This window comes from Bolinopsis microptera, chromosome 10 (genome assembly GCF_026151205.1).
Source record: "Bolinopsis microptera isolate Bmic1 chromosome 10, MBARI_Bmic_1.0, whole genome shotgun sequence".
NCBI classification, from domain to species: domain Eukaryota; kingdom Metazoa; phylum Ctenophora; class Tentaculata; order Lobata; family Bolinopsidae; genus Bolinopsis; species Bolinopsis microptera.
The window spans coordinates 2,644,265-2,663,701 of NC_087081.1; the positions used below are offsets into that span (position 1 = coordinate 2,644,265).

General features: G+C 38.3%; 2 protein-coding genes and 1 long non-coding RNA gene across 3 annotated transcripts in view; all 3 read right to left on the bottom strand.

Annotated features, from left to right (window-relative positions):
• The window catches only part of LOC134822042 (oligosaccharyltransferase complex subunit ostc-like), a 43,858-nt gene that overhangs the window by 15,050 nt on the left and 9,371 nt on the right, over nucleotides 1-19,437 (bottom strand). The window lies entirely within an intron of this gene.
• LOC134822041 (aflatoxin B1 aldehyde reductase member 2-like) overlaps nucleotides 1-19,437 on the bottom strand; it is a 93,874-nt gene that overhangs the window by 10,754 nt on the left and 63,683 nt on the right. The window lies entirely within an intron of this gene.
• Nucleotides 10,091-14,285, bottom strand: LOC134821861 (uncharacterized). Its single transcript, XR_010161062.1, has 4 exons — nucleotides 13,905-14,285; nucleotides 13,335-13,441; nucleotides 10,790-10,948; nucleotides 10,091-10,203 (listed from the first exon to the last, which is right to left on the bottom strand). It is a non-coding gene; the product is annotated as an uncharacterized LOC134821861 (long non-coding RNA).

Sequence of the window (19,437 nt, forward strand, 5' to 3'; positions counted from 1 at the left end):
AACGCTATAGCTGAAAGATGTGGCACCTCCTCTAAGAGAGCACTACTAACAGCAAGAGAAAAGGGAGCGTCCAGTTGGCTTAACACATTGCCACTTCATCAGTATGGCTACACTCTAAACAAAGAGGAGTTTCGAGACAGTGTCTGCTTACGCTACAGTTGGTGGATACCAAACACTCCCATCACCTGTGGATGTGGGAAAACAAGTGATCTTGACCACCTTCTCACCTGTAAGCTAGGGGGCTACGTGATAATGACCCACAACAACATCAGAGACACAATGGCAAATCTACTTCGTGAGGTATGTCATGATGTAAAAGTTGAACCCCAGCTACAGAAGGTGAATGAGGGTGACTGCCTCAACCCCAAGACTATAACAGGTGACCAAGCTCGGCTTGATGTATCTGCTAGAGGAGTTTGGACTCCATTTGATAAGACCTTTCTTGACATAAGGGTTTCACACCCCAATTGCTTATCAAACAGGACAAAAACTCTTCAAGAAGTATACGAAGAGAACGAGAAAGAGAAGAAGGACGAGTACTTGGAGAGAGTGTTGAATGTGGAGAAGGCTACCTTCACCCCGGCTGTATTCCTCACATCTGGAGGAATGTCTAAAGAGTGTAAGCAGTTCGTCAACAGAGTAGCAGACCTCATTGCAAGAAAAAGGAAGGAAAGGTACTGCGATGTAGTAAGACACGTGAGAACTAGGATAAGATTTGCAATGTTGAGAACAACTCTTATTGCTCTACGAGGGTACCGAGGAAAGAAGGTGGACACCAAACGTGAGATTCAGCTATCAGAAGTTTCATACAACCTCATCCCTGCCCCTATAATGGAGTAGATCATGTGTTTTGTTAAAATGTTTTTGAAAAAATTATTAGTAGCAATGAATTGTGCTCTGCCAATTGCAACACTTAAAATTTGATTGTGCTCTGCCAATTGCATCACTTGATTTAATTGAATGTATATATATACTGTTTTAATACTTTCAACACTACTATATAACAAATAATTTGAGTGTTCAGGAATGGTATGTTACAACTCCCCCGAAGGGGCGTACTAAGCTAAGGGTCATCTACATTCTACACTCTATTAGGGTCATCTACACTTTACTAGGGTCATCAACTCTGAAGTCCTAATCTCCTCCAAAACAAAACACTTAACGGGAGCCGACCCCAAGTCGGATCTATTTGGTCAGTATTACTTACATTTGATTTGAAAATGGCGTCAAATTCTAGGAAGAATTCAGGTACTCCTAAAACATCTAATAGCTTGTCTCGCAACATTTTAGCCGAATCTACAGTGGACAATGAAGATCAGGTAAACAGGAAACATAGGGACAAGAAGAAATGTCCATGTCAACGCTCTTTTAACGGTAAAGTTTACCTCATTGACTGTTCTAAGTGTCATCAAGAGTGGCATGTGGACTGCTTGTCTATGAAGGGTATAACGAGGTCAGCTATCAACTCCATGGTAGAATGGCTGTGCCCATACTGCTTCGTGGCACCAGTATCAACACTGAAGAAACAGAGAGACGAATTTTGTTACAGCTGCAGGAACACAAGGGCTTTGCAACAGGCCAACTCAGATTTTGAAGCATCTACAGCTGTTAAGAATCTTGAAACTGTCAGTGCACTTGTGGCATCAGCAAGCTCAGCAGGCTCAGCTCTTGAAAAATTTGACTTCGAACAGTTCTCTAGGAACCTTGACACTCTCTCCCAGTTCGACGTTCACCTTCAACACCTGCTCCTTAAAGAGAACTCCCTTAATGGCCTAAATAATGAAATAAAGCTCCATGACAAATCATTAGAATCAATAAATACCAACATTGCTGAACTACAGAGGGACCTTAAACTTTTAGCATCTAGACCTTCCCCTGAATCATCCCCATCTACAGACTCATCTGAGCAGTTTCTGAAGAGCATCTCAGAACAACTCACCGCACTTTCTGCAAATGAGCCCACTGTAGCTGCAGGCATTGCTGAACTAAAACAGTCTATAAGTTCTATACAGCCATTGCATAACCCTGGTCCTTGCATTCCTCCCAACCTACCTCCTGCACAGCATCCTCGTCCTCCAGCACCACCTGTCCTTTTGCAGCCACCTCATCATGAGCAGAAACCTGTGGAACTGTTCAAAAACGATTTTATAGATCAGAAGACTGCGGAAGAACTAGTTGACCTATTTGATTTGAGCAGCACAGACTTCAAAATTGAAAACGAACGCTCCTGCCTATCATATGGGGAACGGTACGACTATCCTGGATCTAAGTCGTCCAAGACACCAAAGGCAATACCACCACCCTTGAGAAAACTCATCGACAGAATCAACAGTGAGTTTTGTTCAGGTGACCAACCTCAGGTTAACAGCTGTTTGGTGAATCGGTTTGACGGCACAAGCAGCACCTTGCCTAGACACTCTGATAACGAGCCTTCTATCCACCCGGAATCAAGTATCTTTACAGTCTCTCTTGGTACTGCATGTCATGTTTCTTTCTCTGATGCTAGTACAGGTATTGATGAGCACAAGCAACTATGTGGCCCAGGATCATTACATTTAATGACTCGTCGTAGCCAAGCACTGTTCCACCATCGTATCGATGCAGGCGAGATAACTGGGCTGCGCTACAGTATAACATTGAGATCAGTCAGTTCCCTGAATAGAAACGCTACATGTATCATTGGGGACTCGAACACCGGCGGACTGAAATTCGGTTCTGATCCTGCCAAGTCATTCGGCAAATGGCTTCCTGGAAAACGATTCTTTGCCCCAACTGTCGATAGCATTGATCCTTATGTGTCCTGTGGCTATAGAAACTGTGTTATATTGTGTGGGGTTAATGACCTGAAACAAACAGATGTAAAAAGCCAAAACGATATTGATATAATCTACAACCATCTAGTTTCAAAAATTGCCCAGATTCAATCTATTAATCCGGGTGTGCATGTATATGTTTGTCCAACAATTCCTTCTAAACGTGCTGATTTAAATAGAAAGCTTATATACTTTAACAGTTTGATTCGATGTAGGCTGCTCCCGTCCAATTTTGGTGTCAGTTATGTGGATGGATTTGATGAGTTCTGTGATAGGGATGGTCTCCTTGACCGCTCTCTCTCTCGCGACCTCAACAAATACCAAAAACCGGACTTCCTTCACCTCAACTGGAGGGGATTAGCAAAGTTAGGTCAATTTATTCGTAACACTGTTCTTCTCAGGATTAACGGTGGTATCGACAAAAGGAAGAGGAGGTCCACAAGGGTAGACGATAGATCCTACAGGGATGCGACTGCTGGAAGAGAAACTGGTCCTGTTGTTCCTGCTGCTGCTAGTCAGGGTCACGTGGATGGTTACCAACCATGACTCCCCTCATTAAGGAGGTATGTCCTGTCTGTTCTAAGAACATAGTCATCGGCCAAACAATAGTTGAATGTTTTCACTGTGACTGCATAATGCACCATAAATGCTATCGCAAATCAAATCCAAATAGCCAATCTAATGAGTTTTACTGTACTCGTTGTATCCATTTAGACAAGGTTAAATACAACCCATTTAAACTACTCACTGACAATGACGACGACGACAACAACCTAGACGAATACACAACCAAAATCTCAAATACTTTAAATGATTGTAACTCATACACTGCATCTGACCTTACAAATATTCTCTGCAACCAAGTAAAGAAACAATCATCTATTCTCTTTCAAAATATTGATGGAAATAAATCAAATTTTGACAACCTTGCCATTGAAACCTGTAGGTACAAAACAAAATTCTCCGTAATAGCCCTAGCTGAAACCAACACTGGAAAAGAATTAAGCAATCTATTTCAGCTCGACGGTTATAATAGTTACTATCAGGACACAGCACCTAACAAAAAAAAGGGCACTGGAGTAGCCCTTTATGTTGACGATAAATTAAATGCTACTGTAATTGAGAATATATCACAAGTCACAGAACATCTAGAAATACTTGTCTTATCATTAAGTAACGAAGATCAACCTGTTAATGTAGGTGTTTTGTATCGTCCACCAAGTGGCTGTATTTCCCAAGCTCTAGTTGAACTTTCTAACCTTCTTGATCACATGCCGAAGTTTAGTTATCTAGCTGGAGACTTTAATATCGATCTTCATGATAAAGATAACAAAAATGTTCAAAAATATGAAGAAATATTATTCAGTAAAGGATTTTGTCCGTTAATATCTATTGTTACCCACGAAAAACCAGGCTGTAAAGCATCCTGCATAGATAACATTATTACTAACGATATTGAGAATGTGATTACTTCAGGCACCCTAAAAGAACGAATAACTCATCACTCACCTATTTTTAACACATTTAACTGGAATGTTGAAGTCAACTCTGAAAAAACTTCTTTTAAACAATATTACGACTTCTGTCAATCAAATGTTAACGGCTTCCTAGTGGATCTTGAAGATGAGCTTAAAACTAAAACAATCCATAACTTTACTGAATTCCATGACACTTACAAAAACTGCGTCGAAAAATCGTTTAAACTAGAGACCCCGAAAACCTCTAAGAGAACTGTTCAGGTTAACCCTTGGATAACTCCCGGTCTCATTTGCTCAATTAATAATCAGCATAAACTGTACGAAAATTGGGTTGAGATAAGAAATAGAAAATGTAAACTCGGGGAAACTGATAACAAGGGCGGCATTTGCCAGTGCCCTGAATGCTCACTAAAACGTAGTCGCTACCTTATCTACAAAGAATACAGAAAAGTCCTAAAGAAAACACGTCAAACTGTGAAAACAGAATACTTCTCTGGTAAATTTGCTGAAAATAGCGGTGATAGTAAAAAGACCTGGGAACTAATAAATCGTATAAGAGGTAAACGGCGGCGTGAAATAAAGCCGCTGTTCACCATAGACAACGTTAAGATAACAAATAGAAGGATCATAGCAAACGAATTCAATAAATATTTTGTATCATTAGCCTCTGACCTAAATACCGCTTACAATGATCTTGGACAGATTAACATAAACAGTATACCTAGTTTCTATGATTATCTACCGCTTTCAAACACTTCCAGCATTTACATGCATGACTGCACAACAGACGAGGTTAGCAAAATCATATCTGAACTTAAAAATGGCAAGGCAAGTGACATACCGATTCATGTAATTAAGCAGTCCTCTAAAATAGTTACTCCTTTACTCACTGTACTGTATAACGAATGTATGAAAGATGGCATATTTCCAGATGACCTTAAAGTTGGAAGGATTAGTCCCATTTACAAGAAAGATAACCAGGAACTCCTTGAAAACTATAGACCTGTATCAACGCTAGCTGTGTTTGGTAAAATATTTGAAAAGATTATATTCAATAGATTATACAGCTTCTTTCATTCACAGAACTCCTTATATGAAAACCAGTACGGATTCCGTAAAAATCACTCGACCAGTTATGCCCTAAATTACTCAGTGAACCACGTAGAATCTTGCCTCAAGAAAAAACAACACGTTCTTGGAATATTTATTGATCTTAGTAAAGCCTTTGATACAATATCACATGAAAAGTTACTGCATAAGTTAGAAAATTATGGAATCCGTGGAAATGCAAATAACCTTATAGCAAGTTACCTGTCGAACAGATACCAGTATGTCTCGGTATTAGGTGAAGAATCCGAGAAACTTCCAGTAGTCTATGGAGTGCCGCAGGGGAGCTGTCTTGGTCCCTTACTTTTTATTATTTATATTAATGACATCCGTAACTCATCAATTATAGGAAAGTTTATACTATTTGCCGACGACACTAACATATTTATAGAAGACACATGTGTCAAAAGACTATACGAAAAAGGAAATGAAGTTCTATCATTTGTGTACAAGTATATGAAACTAAACTTATTACATATTAACATTAAGAAATGTTGTTTTATTCATTTTAAACCCTCACGGGCCAAAGAGGAAGTAGAAAATGACGAGAACATACTAACTTTAAATAATGTAGTTATTAAAAGAGTTCAAGAAGCTAAATTTCTAGGCGTTATTATTGACGACCAACTTAACTGGAAATCACATACGCAGTCACTTAACTCAAAACTTAAATGCGAAGTAGGAAAGCTGTGCAGAATACGACACATTGTCCCAAAGCAGTATTATAAGGATTTATATCATACTCTATTTGAATCACATTTAGGATTTGGAATATCTGTGTGGGGTGGTATTAGCAATAACCGACTTGAACCTATCTTTAAAACACAGAAAAAGTGTATAAGAATTCTGTTTGGGGATAGAGAAGCTTACCTAGAGAAGTTTAAAACGTGTGCCCGAACACGGCCTGTTGATAAGCAAAGACTGGGGGTGGACTTTTACCAAAAAGAACACTCCAAGCCCTTGTTTAAAACCCACAGGTTGTTGACGGTCCACAATCTGTACAAGTACACTTGTCTCTTAGAACTATTCAAAATTAATAAGTTAGAGGAACCATTATCACTGTACTCATCATTTAACAGGTCACCACGACGAGAGGATTATTTCATTACATCACAACCATCCTCACAATTCATCTACCAATCATCCTACATGTGGAACAGCTGTCGACAAACATCAAGTAAGATAAGTTTTAATACTCCGACAAACGGGTTTAAGAATATATTGAAAATTGCCTTACGAGAATTGCAATTCAAGCATGATACACTTGATTGGTGTGAGCTTAATTTTGCCACAAATGAGCTCAAGTTCTGATTTATGTGAGTTACTAAAATGACCATATATCTTTTCTCATACATATAACCACTGCACTCCAACCAAAAACATTACTTACACCATACTCCACAAATGATATATATATATATATATATACACAAACACACTAGTACCGAGCAATCGCACTGTAAAACATGCTCACGATACACTCAAAATTGGAAATATTCAACGGCTTGTATATGAAACTTACACTTACACTCAGTGTACACCCAGTGTTAACTAGTATTACACACTGGTAAATTCTACGTAACGCGCGAAAATAATAATTCTATGGCGTTTTCATTGTCACATTTCACGTCGACGGGATTAAACGCGCGCGCGCGTAACATCTTATCTTACTGCTATCTCAACGAATAAACACACAACGACTTTGACAATTGACCGACGACTTAACGATTGTGAGTTATGACGGACTTAACTGCAGTATGGGTCAACTACTAAAACTGCATTGTATACTATCTTAATCATTATACTGGACATGAGATGACGAAGTATCTTGAGCAGCACTTTATACCTCCACTTAGAACTTGATTAGTCACGAACAATAGAATCATTATAAATCAATACAATAAAACATCTTGATCAATAAATGCCTAGCAGCACCAGACAGCAGCCGTGTACCTTTCTCGACTCCACGGAGTCCCTGATGGACTTTTGTTTACTTTTGTTAATAATTTGACCGCAACCTTTCTTTCTCGAAACACAAATCCTACTGTACTTCATTACAGTATTAAGATAATATAAAGCAAATCATGTGAATATATGACTACGAAATAGATCTATAGACTTGTCCATAATATTTAATACCGTATTGATGGTTTTGAATTTTGTATATTGAATTTTAATGTGAAGCGTTTACTCTTCCCCCTCGGCAATTAATTAGAAAGTTAGATTAATGACAATAATTGCCAAATGACGTAGTAGATATAGATCTTCAATGTTGTAGAGTGATTTCAAGAGTAGTGGTCCACAGGGGCCCGAAAAAGCCGTACAGGCACTTGGGTCCTTATCCTTGTCACTAGTCCCAATTGGATTCACTCTACACAAAACATGAACGTTTACAATTTAGACGTACACATTGGCACGATATTTATTAGAAAGCAAACAGTATAAAATAATACGTGCGTGCGCGGCTTGAGCCGCGCCGCATAACAATTTATGCGTTTAGGGGCTGGAGTACGCGTGTTTACAGATTAATGAATTGTTGCATGTGCATTGTAAATATTTAAAGTTGACGATATATTATGATTTAATAGTAAATTTTTCAAAGCTGGCTTTGGACTTAGGTAAAATTATAATTTATTTATTTAAAAGAAAAAACCACGGATAGTTTTAAATTTACATAGTCGTATAACTATAATCAAGTTAATCCTGTTTTCAAGAATGCGCGGCTTTGGCGGCCAGTTATTGACTTGTACATAAAATTGAATTTTAAATAGAAATGTGAATGTATTAAAATTTAAAACTTTCAAAACGGAGGCTTATAAATATTATTATATTATGATTGTAAAATAAAGGATAAAATTTTAAATTTGTTTCACTAAAAATTTGTTTCACTGTTTGACACACATTTATAAAAAAAAAAACAAATTTATTATTTACAATTGTTTTTAAAATATTATAATTGTATGTTTATTGTGAAATAATTTACGGTTTTTAACCTAAAAACAATTTATTCTTGAATTAATTCGTATGAAAATTAATCTTTGCCAAAAATTAACCTTTTTGCATCACAGTGGATTGATTCACAATCGCAATACAATGTCAATCCTTTGCAGCTCGGCGAGACCCAGTGTGCAGTGGTGAATTTCGCCTTCACCTAACCATGTGCTTTCGCGCCCATGCGGGCGCGCTCAAGAAAACAACAATTTTATTTAGTTTCAATTAGAGCAAACATATATTTTATATATAACTAGCAGGACCTTTTTTCACGTGTAAGGAAAAGGTGGCCAGAGGCGGGCACACGCTACTGCAAGGGCTCTGGATAGAGCAACATCTCGCCGATCTATGGATGATGATTAATCACTCTACACTCGACTGTCACGTGACTTTTTCAACACGTTTTCTAGCTGGCTCTGAACGACTATTCGAAACCCTAACCCTCTAATTTGATCCCAACCCTAACCCTAACCCAATCCTTAACAAAAGCATATGCTGAAACCCTAACCCTAACTAGATATTAGACCAACTTCCTTCCCTTCAAAATTATAGTTTAAGACATCCATTCTGCATTGTGTTTCCAATATTAGAATTTATAATATGTATTGATTGAATAATTGGTAATAAATTTAACTTTTGTTTTATTAACTTTTGTTTTATTCCTTATACGGTCATATCACGTGATCGAAACAGTTTTTCGCCAATATCTCGTCAGGGGAACATTTTAACCCTATGTGCTATGTCATGGGGGTGATTCGGAATCAGCGTCCGAAAATACATCGAATGAAGTTGGTTTCAACTGTCGAGGGCCCTTTTAGAACAATCTCGAAGATCGACTGTACAGTGATTTAGCACGCTCGCCGATTTATCGAAGTAGATGTGGTTGCGAGGAGATGCGCGGCGCAGCCCAGTAGTGCATATCGCTACAACGCAGTGGCACCCTTATGACCAATCTATATTTGCACTTTGTTATAATGCGCTTCGCGTCAATCTCACATACAATTAATGCATAATAGCGCGATGCATTACTGTGCCGCGCCGCGCACTCAATTATGCTTATCGCAACGACTAGATCACTCCTGCGCGCAGTGTTGTGACCTCCCTTCGTCGTAATTAGCTCGTATTCAGATTGAACAATTTTGAAGTCAAATAAATGTTGTTTCTTTTAGACTTAAATAAACAATATGGATGTAGTCCGAAAGTAATTTGTCTACTAAATAACATTTTGAAACTATGAACAAAATTGGCGAAAATTTGCCGTAGATGTGACCAAAAAACTACGCGCAGAACTAAATATTTCTTCATAGACGCGTGAAAATTTTTGAGTTTAACATTGAATATTTTAGCTTGGTTATTGTAATACTTAATTTTCAAGTCTCTATCCGATAACTAAATATTTTATCTTTACGACAGTATAAAATTTGTTTGTATATTTGCTAAATTAAAAAAACAGTAGGAATAGAAACGTCGAAGGTCTTGCGCTTATTTCAGTCCCAAAATATACTCTTATAATCATAAACTTCATAAAACCCACTGAAATTGATGTCTACAGGCATATTAAGCCCTTACACCTTCCCAAATCATTTAGCAAGGATTCAGAGCCAGTTTTTAAAATTAGCTTTCGAATATCATTGTTAAGACATAAAACTATAAATAAATGAGTGCCTTTTTCTCTTGTCTCGATAGTTTCTCTCATTTTAACATTATACATTAGTAAAAGCAATCAGCGATCTTTATTAATCATTGAAGGAGTAGAGTAATTGGTCCTCGTCAATGTTTAGTGTCTGATTACAGTTTCGGTCCGACCTCCACAACTGAAAAGATATTGGGGGTATTATCAGTTATGTAAATGGAAAAATTATATTTGCATCATAAAACTATGAAAACATTGAAACTAATGTTTTTGAAGGCCCGCCTATTCGTTTAAGCAATCAAATAGTCAGTGCATGCACAGTAAAGAACAGTTGAAGGCACCGGGAATGTTTCAAATATAACCTCTGTCTACTATCAAGTATCAGACCACACACTCCACTGTCCACTATGTACTATAATGTACAATGGCAATTAAAATGTGTTCCCGCAATTTTAAAATGCGCGCATCTTGCGCCGTGACCATGATGGTCACAGCGCATGCTGGTGAACGGAGGTAGGCTGGTGAACGAGTTATTGGGACAAAATTGGAACATTTTGGAACATTGGTTACATCGGTTGTAGACATGCAGTGATTCCCAAACTTGGTTTGAGTGGTCCTAGGACCAATCTAAACGCTTTCCGGCCAGTTTTAAACCGTTCTGAGCACTTTTAGTTTTAGGAGAATATTAATTTTTGTTCATTTTCGTGCATTCCATGAACCTGGGTAATTTTCATGCTCATTGGAATTTAGAAGGTAAAATAACTCACATAACAGTGCTCCCGACAAGTTTCACGGATATAGTGATTGAGTTTCTAGTCACCTAGCCTCTTGGCCTGAAAGATTTCTTGTTCGGCAGGGTGACTGCTTGAACGTCAACTTCAACCTTTCCCACTGTGCACTGCATCGAATCGAGGTAGAGTTGTTAACTGAAATATTACATTCAGTCTAGCGACCTTTAAATCTGGGTCAAACTTAGTATTTCTGAAAGTTTCGCAAAATTTTATTGATTACAGAGGGTGTGTCACGCCACTCTCTCCTTAAGATCTTGCAGATGTTAGCACCATACCGTACCTGTTCATTATAATAGCCCTAGACTATTGCATGAGACAAGCCTTAAGCAAGCACCCTGAAATAGGATTTACCATTAAGCCTTATAGGAGTAGGAGAGTCAAGGTGGAGAAGATATCGGTCACTGGTTTTGTGGATGACATTGCTCTGATAGCAGATACTGAAAAGGAGACAGAGACGCTGATGCAAGAGATAGAAAGGGTTGCTGCCACAGTGGGACTTAGAATGAATGAAGGGAAAAACTAAATTCATTACTCAGAACATCGAGAACCCTGATACCATCAAGTCTCTGGGTAACCATGCTGAAAGAAAGCCTGTCTCTGAAGAAGGAGAGACGATAAAAACGTGATACGATACGGTATGTTGAAATAAAGCCTGTCTCTGAAGAAGGAGAGACGATAAAAACGTGATACGATACGGTATGTTGAAATAAAGCCAGTCTCTGAAGAAGGAGAGATGATAAATACGTGATACGAAACGGTATGCGAAAGCTATGTAGTTGATCAGACTTAAAGTTACGTGTTCTTAAGAGGGTGAGAGGTTCTTTAGTAAGGCCGACTGATTAAATGAGGCTCTGAAATGAACAGGAATCTAGCAATAATAGCATGGAGAGTGGGGAAAATCAAAACGCGGAATAATAATCTAACTCTAAGTTAACGATAAACTGGTACAGAAATCAAAAGTCCGAACACGGAGTCTAGGAGTAGGAAATAGCTGTGAACCAAACAAACAGAATGGCACCCGTGCATGATATATTAAAATATGTACCGTTCTAGGATGCCTCCGCAAACTTTTGCTCCTCTGTAAATGCACGTGTTAGTGCTGTAGCGAAAGCTATGTAGTCGATCAGACTTCAAGTTACGTGTTCTTATTAGGGTGAGAGGTTCTTTAGTAAGGCCGACTGATTAAATGAGGCTCTAAAATGAACGGGAATCTAGCAATAATAGCATGGAGAGTGGGGGAAATCAAAAAGCGGAATAAATAATCTAACTCTAAGTTAACGATAAACTGGTACAGAAATCAAAAGTCCGAACAAGGAGTCTAGGAGTAGGAAATAGCTGTGAACCAAACAAACAGAATGGCACCCGTGCATGATATATTAAAATATGTACCGTTCTAGGATGCCTCCGCAAACTTTTGCTCCTCTGTAAATGCACGTGTTAGTGCTGTAGCGAAAGCTATGTAGTCGATCAGACTTCAAGTTACGTGTTCTTATTAGGGTGAGAGGTTCTTTAGTAAGGCCGACTGATTAAATGAGGCTCTGAAATGAACGGGAATCTAGCAATAATAGCATGGAGAGTGGGGAAAATCAAAAAGCGGAATAAATAATCTAACTCTAAGTTAATGATAAACTGGTACAGAAATCAAAAGTCCGAACACGGAGTTTAGGAGTAGGAAATAGCTGTGAACCTAACAAACAGAATGGCACCCGTGCATGATATATTAAAATATGTACCGTAGGATGCCTCCGCAAACTTTTGCTCCTCTGTAAATGCACGTGTTAGTGCTGTAGCGAAAGCTATGTAGTTGATCAGACTTAAAGTTACGTGTTCTTAAGAGGGTGAGAGGTTCTTTAGTAAGGCCGACTGATTAAATGAGGCTCTAAAATGAACGGGAATCTAGCATGGAGAGTGGGGAAAATCAAAAAGCGGAATAATAATCTAACTCTAAGTTAACGATAAACTGGTACAGAAATCAAAAGTCCGAACACGGAGTCTAGGAGTAGGAAATAGCTGTGAACCAAACAAACAGAATGGCACCCGTGCATGATATATTAAAATATGTACCGTTCTAGGATGCCTCCGCAAACTTTTGCTCCTCTGTAAATGCACGTGTTAGTGCTGTAGCGAAAGCTATGTAGTCGATCAGACTTCAAGTTACGTGTTCTTATTAGGGTGAGAGGTTCTTTAGTAAGGCCGACTGATTAAATGAGGCTCTAAAATGAACGGGAATCTAGCATGAAGACTGGGGAAAATCAAAAAGCGGAATAAATAATCTAACTCTAAGTTCTCCACTACCTGAATATTGATCGGGAACAGGTTAGCCGCGTATGTGGAAAGAGTGAGTTAGATTATAGGTAACAACGGGTAGTCTCAAGCTACCCGTCTTTGCACCGTAACTTAGCCATCTGATCTAGAAGAGGAAGGGAGGTTATCATCTACACATACTGTATTAGGAAGTTAATCGTGTCCTAGCTACAGATCATACCTTATTAAGAAGTTTATCGTATCCTGAAAAAAATACCTTATTAGGAAGTTTATCGTGTCCTAGAAACAGGCCATATAACAGAATTATCACTTTCTCCTCCTCCCAATCCACAGTATTCCGGAGTTTCTGCAACGTCACTAAAACTGCAAAACATTGTAAGTTCATATGTAGATTCTATAAAAGGTTTGAATTAAAGCAGAGAGGTTAATAAGCACTTATCATATTTAGATTATAGTTCAGTCAGTTTTTTTTGAGACGCCTCCATGAACCACCACGGGGCGACCTGCCCAGTAGTAAGAGCTGCCCAGTAGTAAGAGCTGCAGGAAATCACAAAAGCAATGAGGAATGTTGAAATTAAATGACTTTTGTCATTTATGGGTGCTTGTATAATAATTTTACCGCAAGATTTTGATAATCTTTGTAATAAACTAGTGCAATGATTGGACAAGTCACAATCAACAATGATAAAAGTGTTTTATATAAAATAACCTAAAGCGAGAATGTCGTTAGTTAACTATAAAATACAGTACCAAGCGATGTATTAAAGTAACACAATTATACTCGTTCTAATTGATATTAGCTTACTTTGGTTCAACGAAAACCTACCTTTTATCTGCTTTCGTGAAATTTAAAAGTGATGTTAAAGTAACACGAGCCCTTTAAAGCTTGCAGGGGTTCCTCCTATTATCGTTGATCAATTATGTACCAAGTACACTATGTAATACAGCAAAGTCGTCAGTCGATAACTGCTGTTAAAGCCATGAAAGTTCAAAGCGAGTGCAGAAACAAGAAATGGCGCGAAATCATAATGTTCAAGCCACACGTACAACGTATGATCTGCATTATGCTCCTTCATCAACTAATTCTAGTTTTAAACGATTTTGACACGCTAAAATGCGCGCGTGGATTTGCGCGGCGCGTAGAAAAATTTTAAAGCTGTCGGATAGAGGTTAATAAATTTTTCTACTGTCAACACAGCCCAAGTTATTCATGTTTAAATATTAAAAAATGTCCGATTTTTTTGTATTATTTTTAACTAATTTCCTTTTCAAATCGCTGCCACATCAAAATTATTTTACGAAAGTACATTAAATTTTTACAGAAAGCAAGCTGAATCGTTTTAGAACTAAATTAAAAAAGAATTTAATATAAAAATGTTAAAACTTTAAAATTATCGATGGAATAAATTGCCAACGTCCAAATATGTGTAAAATACGACGAAGGGAGGTCACAACACTGCGCGCAGGAGTGTAGATCGACGAAATGAATTGACATTGCCAATTGCATCGTCAATTAATTAACGCATGATGCAAGTTTTTTTTGATTTATGTTTTTTGGCGAAGTTTGACTATAAATGGCAGTGTTTAATCAAAAACCTGGTTTCAGCCCCCCTGTGAGCTCCATCATTCATCGTCTTGAAAAAGTGCGGATGCTAATTGGATGTTATATTAGAGCGCACATGACCAGCATTCACGTGATCGTTTAGAACCAATCACAGCCACGCAAGAAATCACGTGCACTCCAACTACCGATTGGAAAAAAATAACGTATAAGCTACAAGAGCCGCGCGCTGAGTTAGATTATAAAATCTGATTATTTGATTGTAAAATCGCATAAACTTGCTTTCTTGCGCGTTTTAAAGGGTTTAATGACGCCAGGTTATGTTTATAAACATAATAGCCTGGAGTCCTCAGGTAAAGTGCCACAGTTTCTGTGGTTAAAAAAATGCATGGTTAAGCCTTGTATATTGTAGAAGGGCATGGTTTATTCACATCACAATGCATTTGGATGGATAATTAGCATACAAGGATGAAATGACCTTTAAATATGACCACCAGCTATATCATGTAACCATAGCTCCGAAATAAATAAATTACTCTACATAAATACATTTGGCCTGTACTGATTACATTGTGGTCCCCAGGGGTTCGGTAAAGCCCTTGCAGGCAACTGGGTCCGTTTACCAGCCAGTACGTCTTGCCAGTACTGCCACAAACTTTAACCAAATGTTTAAAAATTAGATAGCATTTGCTAAAATTTTAAATTTGAAGTCAGTTAAACAAAAATTCAGTTAAACAAAAATTCAATTTTATGCCATTTATTACAATGTAAACAAGTTTACAATAAATCAATTTGATATTTAAATGTGTAGTATGGTTGTCACTCTTTAAATAGATTAGATATAGGTTGACGGGGCAAAGGAGTGTGCGTGCTGTTCGCTCACACCAAACGGCAACCTAGTAAATGTTTTTTATGGACACCGGTCTCCATCACGATACAAAATTAGGATTGTAAAATTTATTGTATAACTTTTAGTGCAGTGGAGGTAGCGGTGTGGTGCATTAATAGAGTGACAGCCTACTGATTTAGAGTTGTTTTTAAGTGAGCATAATAGGTATATTTTTGGACCTAAAGGCTTTGGACCCAAGAGCGTTTCAGACTGTTGCTCCGAAAATCTGGAACTAACTACCAATTGAAATTAAGACTTGTTCTGATGTTGATCTGTTCAAAACATTATTAAAAATTCACCTGTTTAAGAAAAGTTATGGCATGAGCGATTAATTGACAGTATAACTTTATGTTATTTGCTTAAACTGTTTAGGATGCAACCTAATGTCATGATTTTTTTGAACTTATTAGCAATTAGACTGTTAGCTCGCTTTTATGATATTCATCCCAGCCCAAGGCTGGGATGCCAGTGTTGGCAAAGTTCTATCTCAGAATCATACACTCAAAGTGGTTTAATCCATTGGGATACTGATGTGGTAATTCAATTCAATATTTAAATTTTTCATTGTCTGCATCAGTATCCTATTGGATCTGATCATTTGGATGTTATTTATATGTATTCAAACGAAGTGATAGCATAATGTATGTTACTTCATATTATAGCACAATACCTAACAAAACACAACGGCGAGACACAATTCTGTTAATAATATACTTTAAAGTTCCATGGGAATATCGGCTCAACAACACCGTGTTGCAACTGGTATGTTTTCTAGGTATGTTATCATCAGTAAAAGTAATAGAGGTAACGGTGAAAATTTGTTGTCCTGTCTTCTGTCTCGTCATATGTTATGTGCTCTATTGGGTATATTTTATTTTTATGTTATTTTGTATATATTTTCTTTGACTATCGATGCTAATATACTCCCTGGTGCTCCCCTACAACCTAAACCCTACACTCTGTACCATGTTTGAGGTCATCCATAAATCTTTACTTTATGGTAATATTTTGTACCATTTTTCTCAGACACTTTAAACTTGTGTATAGGGGGGAGGGGGGCATTGGGACAGCCTTAGCTGCAATTTCTGTAAAATTGCTATCTACCACAAAAACCGAACTGTCACCTACCATGTCACCAAAACACACTATTTGAATCCCACCTCACATATTGTATCTCAGTTTGGGGAGATGCAGCACTCTTTAGGACAGCAAGTATCTGGCTGTCTCAGAAGCACTGTGTACGGGTCCTCTTTGGTGATAAAGAGGCATACCTAAACAAGTTCCTTACATGTGCAAGAACAAGAGAGTTTGACAGCCAGGCACTTGACCATACATTCTTCCAACTAGAGCACTGTAAACCACTTTTCAAGCAACAAAACATCCTGGCTTTCAAAAATTTATATACATATCATGTTATATTGAAATAGTTCTTATTATTTCAATTATCTAATCTGTTTATATTTTAGCAATGTTTATGAGATCTACCCAGTGGTAAGTTTGTGAGTTTAAGTATTTAATTGTTTACTCACACCTTTTCGTTCGTTTGATTTCACCCTGCTAATTGTTATGGATTCATTTATATGATTTATATGTTTTATATGTTTGATATATTTTCCTTTCAGATTGTTTATCATCATCAAGTCGTTTTATTCCAATAACATATCACACATTTATGGAAGTTTTTAAAATACTAAAACTACTTAGGATGGTGTGTGACTGTAACGGGTCCGCATGACTGCCAAAGTCAGTACGTTTAACGCCTCGAGGAAGATTGCAGGATTCCTAGTCTACGCTACTCTTTTCATCATGGCTACGACACTCAATTTTGGGACATGGAATGTTTGCGGTCTATCGACCACATACAGGCAACACTTTGTTGCAGAGGACATTGACAGATATAACTTAGACATTTTAGCACTTCAGGAGACCAAGACACGTGAATACTTGGAAACAACACTCCCTGGACATCATCGATTGTTTTTGTTTGATCAGAGACACGATAGACACGGTGGACTTGGGTTTATTGTTAACAAGCGTTTTTTGGAATGTATAGTATCGCATCATCAGATCAGTGACAGAGTTGTTTATATGGACTTTAAATTAAGTGCTAAAAGGGTGGATCAACCACCTTGTCATATCAGAATTGTTAATTGTTACAGCCCTACGAATCCCAAGTCAGTTCAGAACCCCCGATTAGCAACCCAATTTTACGATGAGCTACTCGAGGCTATCAGTGTTCCTGCTAGATTTGAAGTATGGATGTTAGGCGACTTTAATGCCAAACTTGGCAAAAGAAGCCCTGTTGATGTAGAAAATGGTTTACATGTGAATATTGGTAGACATGGTGTTGGGAGGAGGAATGAAAATGGTGAAAGGTTGCTACACTTTCTCACTGCTAATGGCCTGTTTGCTGCCAACACTTCATTCTCCCATAGCAGCAGACACATTACCACACGGACTGGTTGGATTCGGGATCGAGCAACCAGGAAAAGTAAACCTTATTTCCAACAGATTGACTTCATACTCTGCAAGTCCAGAAGCAAGGCACTGCTAACTGATGCCAGGTCATATGCAGGTACAAAGCACCGCAGTGACCACAAACTTGTTGTTGCCAAGGCAGATTTTTCGCAGCGCTTCAAGTTGTACCAGGAGAGCAGAGCATTTCAAAAGACTTATAACACAACAACCTTGATTGGAAGCAAACAAGCTCAACAACAATATCAGCAAGAACTTCGTCAGAAACTTGAGCAAACTGTATCAGATCCTGACTTTACCTCCAACAACACAGAACAGCAATTTGATATGCTTTTTGGTGAAGTTAAAGAAGCTGCTGTTTCCACTGTGGGTTTTCGCGAGCCACAGCGAAAGAGGAATCATTCCTCTGACAGTCAAGTTGTTAGCATGTCTGAAGAAAGGAAACAACTTTTACAACAACTGAACAACAACGAATACAGAGACAGGACAGCTCTCAGAGCTAAAATCAACAGGCTCTCAAACGACATTACTAAACGTTTAAAAACATTGAGAGTTGAGTTAGCAAACAGCCTAGCTGACTCAATAGCCACCATAGACGAAGGACGGAGAATGTTTGAAGCTGCTCGTCAACTATCAGGCAAACAGAAAACGGGTGCAGGCTCTGTGTCTGTTTTCAACACTGACAACCAACTGGTAGATAATGAACGAGACAAGGCTGAAATCATTCGCCAGTACTTCGAAGAACACTACACTGGACCTGACAGTGAACCACCACTAGAACCGTTCACAGGTAACCCTAGGCCCCTTCAAACCCCCATTACAGCGTTTGAAGTTGAGCTTGCGGCCAAGAAACTCAAGAACGGTAAAGCTGTTGGACCAGATGGGATCCCAAACGAATTTCTCAAACACTCTCCTGAAATCTTTTTTTCCACATTTGCACAACTTACTAATCGATCCTTTGAGCTCCATGAACATGTACCTTCTTTCACAGAGGGATACCTTACTCCGCTCCAAAAACCTGGAAAGCCACTAGGCCCCCCTAAGAGTTTGCGCCCACTTTGCCTACTAAACGGTACTAGAAAGATATTGTCCATGATAGTCTTGAAGCGCATCCAAAGGCAAGTATCTCAGTACACTGGTCCTTGGCAGAATGCCTATAAACCTGGCCATAGTTGTGCGAATATCGTTTGGACCCAGCGAATACTAGTGTCAGTTGTCAAGGAAAAACGCTGGTCTCTTCATAAGATGGGCATTGACATGTCCTCTGCTTTTGATACCATAAAGAGGTCGGTATTACTTGACATTTTAGCTGATGCTGGTTGTAGTGAGGACGACATTCGACTGGTAAGGTATTTGCTCGCAAATACTAAACTGAAGATCAAAGTGAACTCAACAATATCGGGAGAGTTTATTGTCACGATTGGAGCTTTTCAA